This window comes from Pteropus vampyrus, unplaced genomic scaffold, assembly GCF_000151845.1.
Source record: "Pteropus vampyrus isolate Shadow unplaced genomic scaffold, Pvam_2.0 Scaffold98, whole genome shotgun sequence".
Lineage (NCBI taxonomy): Eukaryota > Metazoa > Chordata > Mammalia > Chiroptera > Pteropodidae > Pteropus > Pteropus vampyrus.
In genome coordinates this window covers 2,519,689-2,524,830 of record NW_011888879.1, presented here as the reverse complement: position 1 = coordinate 2,524,830, position 5,142 = coordinate 2,519,689, and positions in this window count along the sequence as shown.

The window sequence follows — 5,142 nt, the reverse complement described above, 5'->3', positions numbered from 1 at the left end:
TGTGGTGAGGGAGATTTTTGTGCCTTTTCTTCACAGTTGTCTCTTGGGGATTTAGAACCCAGCAAGTGCTCTATAAATGTAAATATTGGCCGAATATGTTAAACAAAACAGAATCCCTACTCTCAGGGAGTTTACCATCTGCTCATAATTAAACGTCTCTTTATGGTTGAAATTTTGACATCTGAGGCCATCACCGTGAACAGCAATTGTCACTCTACTACAGATCTGTGCGACTGACAGATGAGAGATTTTGCAGGTGGCACACGAGCAGGTGTTTCCTATAGAGACATCACCACGATGAGGAAAATCAACAAGATATGAGCTTGGGACTCACATCCCTGAGGAGTATTTCCTGGTAAACACATGAAAAAGCTGCTCCTGTCCAAGGACTTTTCATTTTGTCACGGGTTGCAGCATAACTCCTTGCGAGTGCCAGGACATAAAATCCTGTAGATTTTTATTTGGCTCAGATGAAAAATCATATCTCGATGGTCAGCCAGATTTTCTCTCCACCTCTTTCCCCCAGAATGTGCCTATGTCTTCAAGCCCTGGTATGAAATTTGCTTCTTCAGTAAGGTGTCCTTGTTTCTCCTCTCTTCCTTGGGGACTCAGGATCCCGACACGCCTTGTACATCATTGTGCACGTGGGGATACACACCAGTGTCTCAGCCATCATGGCAAGCATTCAGTTTGGTTCTAGGGGCTATAAACTTGCCAAAGAACAGCATTTATGAATTCTCAGATCCACTCCCTCCTATAAAAGCTAACTCAATGCATTTTAGTAACATACATACAATATTTCCACTTGGTCATCTGAAAGCTTCCACTGCAGGTACTAGAGTCATCGGATTTTATATTAATAAACTGGCACAAGGAGTTCCACATTATTTTTAATTTCTGATTGAAGAAGGATCTGAGATACACAGCTGGAATCCCAGCAAATGCATGAACTAGAAAGATGAATTGTTTCCTGAGCTCTCAAGACTTTTCGGTATTATTTTCCTGATAAATTGCATATGTTTGTCCTTCAGAGAAGTCTTGAAGAGATCCGATTTCCTTCTGTTCTATTATGTTGGTGTGAACGCCTTTGCAATTGAAAAGGAGGTCGCTGAGGGTGGTAGGAACAGAGTCAGCAGAAGTTACACAAAGTGAGGTGTGTGGCTTTGTGACTGGTTACAGCGCCCGTGCTAATGAGGCCAAGGTCACCAGTTCAACCCCTGAAAAGGCAGTTACTGCAGGCAGTTCCCTGCTGGAGAACTGCACCCCTAAACTACCACAGATTTGCTAGAAATCCAAAGATGAGAGGGTTGGGAATGTGGGTGGGAAAGGTGACAGTGATGTACAGCGGCTGATAATGCAAGTCCCTTGAGAGGGGACAGAGACCTCTGGTCCCAGAATCGGCTGCTCCCCAGGGGTAAGGGGCCAGGGGCAGGGTGGTCCCCACACGGGAACTGCTACAGAAAGCCACCAAGCTGCGAGGCCAACCACAGAAGGGCTCAAAGTCTGAATCTGATCAGGGACAATCAGGGTGCCCTGTTCTAAGTCTGCCTAGCTCCCCGGTGACGATCAGGACACATACGCACATTCAGAGACACGTAGGCAAGCCCAGACAGAGAGGGGCTGCCTGTGAGAGGAGCAGGAAATGGCAATAAGGAATCAATAACAGAGAGGAAAATTCTCTTAAATCAAACTGGCCTTGCACAAACCAGATGAAAGCATGCCTTGAACTGAGAAATATGAATACCTCACTCTATACCTGAGGTCCACAAAAATGGTGTGTGTGGTGGTGGAGAGTGACTTGAATTATTAATGACTCCAGGAATATAAAGGGGATTTATAATTACTGATTGCCTCCTTTGGAAGGAGACATAAAGTGGGATAAAATTGTAATTATTTCATATTTTCTTTATATTGATGAGAAAAAGAAAGGGGATATTAACCTAAGGCAAAAGAGGTTAAGTCTGAAACACTGAAATGAAGTAGAACTTTCTTCGTAATTCTGTTTCAAGTTCTATCACAGACAGCTTTGCTGTTGGAACTGAGGGCCTTATGACTTTGATTACATTTAGTTTTAAATCCTAGCTCTAGAAATCATCTCCCTATCTCCTTCTCTCTCTGTCTCTCTCTCCCTTTCCCCCCCCCCCCCCCCCCCCTCAGAGACCCAGTTTTCCCCCCAGATAATCAGCAACCCCCAAGGTAGTAGAAGACAGTAGCCTGGACCTGACTAATGGTCACACAGAGGGGATGTCCCCCAGGCAGGCAAGATAACATTTTTTTCCCCCAAGCTGTTTTTTTTTTAATTAGCTCTACACAGCTAACAGTGTAACAGTGTATCTTAGGTAAAGATAACATCTTGACTTAAGTTGTTTCAGTTCCTGAGCCTTAAGGTGGAATAACCCCCTGGGTATTTTCCCATAGGACCAGACAGAGGGACTCCAGAAAAGATCTCTGAACCTTCCTCAAGACCTGAAGAAATGGTTCATTACCCCTACCTCGTCTCCGACCAATCAGCTCCCAGCACAGCCCCGAACCCCTAACCCACACTGTCTTGTGATCTGCCCTACATATTCTGTAACCCACGTGCGTTAGGGGAGTTTGGGCTTTTGAGCATTAACTTCCTGTTCTCCTGGATGGAAACATTCATCAAAAAAAGAGCCATTACTTCACCACAATTCTTGGTGCTTAGCGTTTGGCTCTGCTGGTACAGGGTGGATGACCTCTTTCTGTTCTATGGCACTGTCCCAGGTCTCACCAATTCTGAGTTCTCCTGAAAATCAGCTGCTGCCAAAACTGCCAAACTGTAGCACTGGGCTCTGGATCTTTCCGAGGAAAGTTAAGACATTTCTTAGCATTTTTAAAAGAACCTTCTGACAGATAGTGTGCAATCTGCTTATCTCACAGGGACACTATCCAGGGGCTTCCTAGAATAGATGCACCATAAATTCTATTTCCAAACCTCACAGATTTAACTGCACAGAGCGAGGTTCTGAAGGATGGTTATGTTTAAGAAAAAGAAAAGAGGTTAGACCGTGATGCTGCCCTACCACGGGGCACAGAAACAAACTCTACATAGGTATGAGCCTAAGATGACGAACTCATTTTGGTTCTAACATAATATTTAAAAATATTCCAAACCCATGAAAGGACCAAAGCTTCATGTTCTTTTTATGTTTTAATATGTAACAACTGATGTGTAGAAAAGACTTATGTAGCTCTTATGAAAATTCCAAAACATGGTAATAAAAACATCTCTGAATCCATAGCAGCATAAGATAGAGACCCAGAACAGCTCAATCATTTATTTGTTAGACTTTTAGAAGTAATGCATTAGTTTGTTGAATAACCTACGGGGGTGGGGGGGAGCCCAAAACAAAAGTGATGATAAAAATTGCATTCACTGGAGGAGAAATCAGAGGTGCAGACAGTCCTGGTGTCCACGTGTGAACTGTAAGGTAGATTCAGGCCAGGCCAAAGAGGGCAGGGGGAGGAAGCTTCCACTCAGAATGGAAAGACAGGGCTCAGTCCATGAAGGATGCAGAGCCTGGCCTTTAGGAGGCACTCCGTAAATATTTGACATGCACACACAAATGTGAAATTCAAGGAAACAACCTGTCTAACACTCAGATTCTTTTTTCTTACATAAAATGGGACAAGCCCCTCTCTATACCAGCCATCCTTGGGAGGGTCTGGAAATGCTTTATGAGCTAGCTGCAAAGAACAATGTGATTTAAAGGAATGTCATTTTATATGGGATCTTCAGATTTTTTTTTTTTTTGATTGAGAGGATTTTGTGCGATTGCTTTTGGGAAGGAAAGGTGTTAGATGGTGGTTTTAACTCACCAGGGTTTGAATTTCACTTCAGGATATCCTGCTGCTGTTCTGCCTCTTTCATCTCAAACCGTTTCCAAACGGGCAGCTTGGTCACTGAGCCCCTATAAGCTATAACAGAAATTATGTTCCCCGCATATGAAAAACACACGTGTCATGGTGCCTGGCACATCTGAAGTCTTAAAGGAGAGAGCGGAGAGGAGCTATGGTACCCTCGCTATGGGGAAAATTCCGTTTTCTGCCATTTCTCTTTTCAAATATTTGTTTAATCTCATGGTAAAAGAGTATTAGGGTGTCTAAGTACTTTGGAGCTAGAAAAGATCTTTTCTTAAAAAGCTTTATCTGTGGAGGTTTATTATATCATTTCCATTAGGTTTTTAAAAATACTGAAAACTGACCGCAGACACCCCTGATTATTCTGGGGGACATGAAATTGAGACCTGCCACTTTTAGCTCTGGGTCAACATGCCATCTGAATGATGACTCCACTGATCAACAATTCCCAGTATTTCCTTCACAGTATCTCCCGCCCCAACCCCGCCACCATAAAAATGCCCCTGAAATTACAATTACAATATTTTATCACACTGGTTAACATTTAGCCAGCAGAGCTCATCAAACAAGTACAAGCGTGACATATACCAGGCCAGTTCTGACAGCTTACTATGTGTTAGGGCGGTTCGGGAGCACTTGACTTTGTCTCAGGACTAGCTCAGTAGGTGCGTATGAATGTGCACATTTTACAGGTAAAGAAACCTAGGGGTTCAAAGAGGTTAAATAATTTGCCTAAAGACAAACCATCAGGAAGAGATGAAGCCAGAATTCAAAACAAGTCAATCTGGCACCTGAAAAGCTTGAAATATTGAAATATTGAAAGTGATGACAATATTTACTATAACATACAGGTGGCTGAAGTTTGGATCCTTTAATGTAACTTTTTAGAGGAAATCTGTTGTTTGTATCACAAAAATGTGATACAAATTTGATCTTACTACCATTAAATATATATATATATAAAAGGAGTAGATCATTTTTTGAGCAGGTGTCCAATTTTTCATTCAGAAAGCAAATTAATCGGAGGACACGTGAAGCCATTTCTCCCCTTAGAGACTCTCCAATTCTCAGAGAATGTTCTGGGAATAAGCAATATCACAGATGCTCTGGGGACAACACCCCTTCTGATGGCAGCGTCAGGTGGCCAAGATTAGGGCTATTTCAGAGAATCTTAGGAAAACAGCATCAAGAGTTCATGGCTCTTAATACTGACTAAGATCCACTAAAGATTACTTTGACAGTTTGGTAAATCAGTGGCAA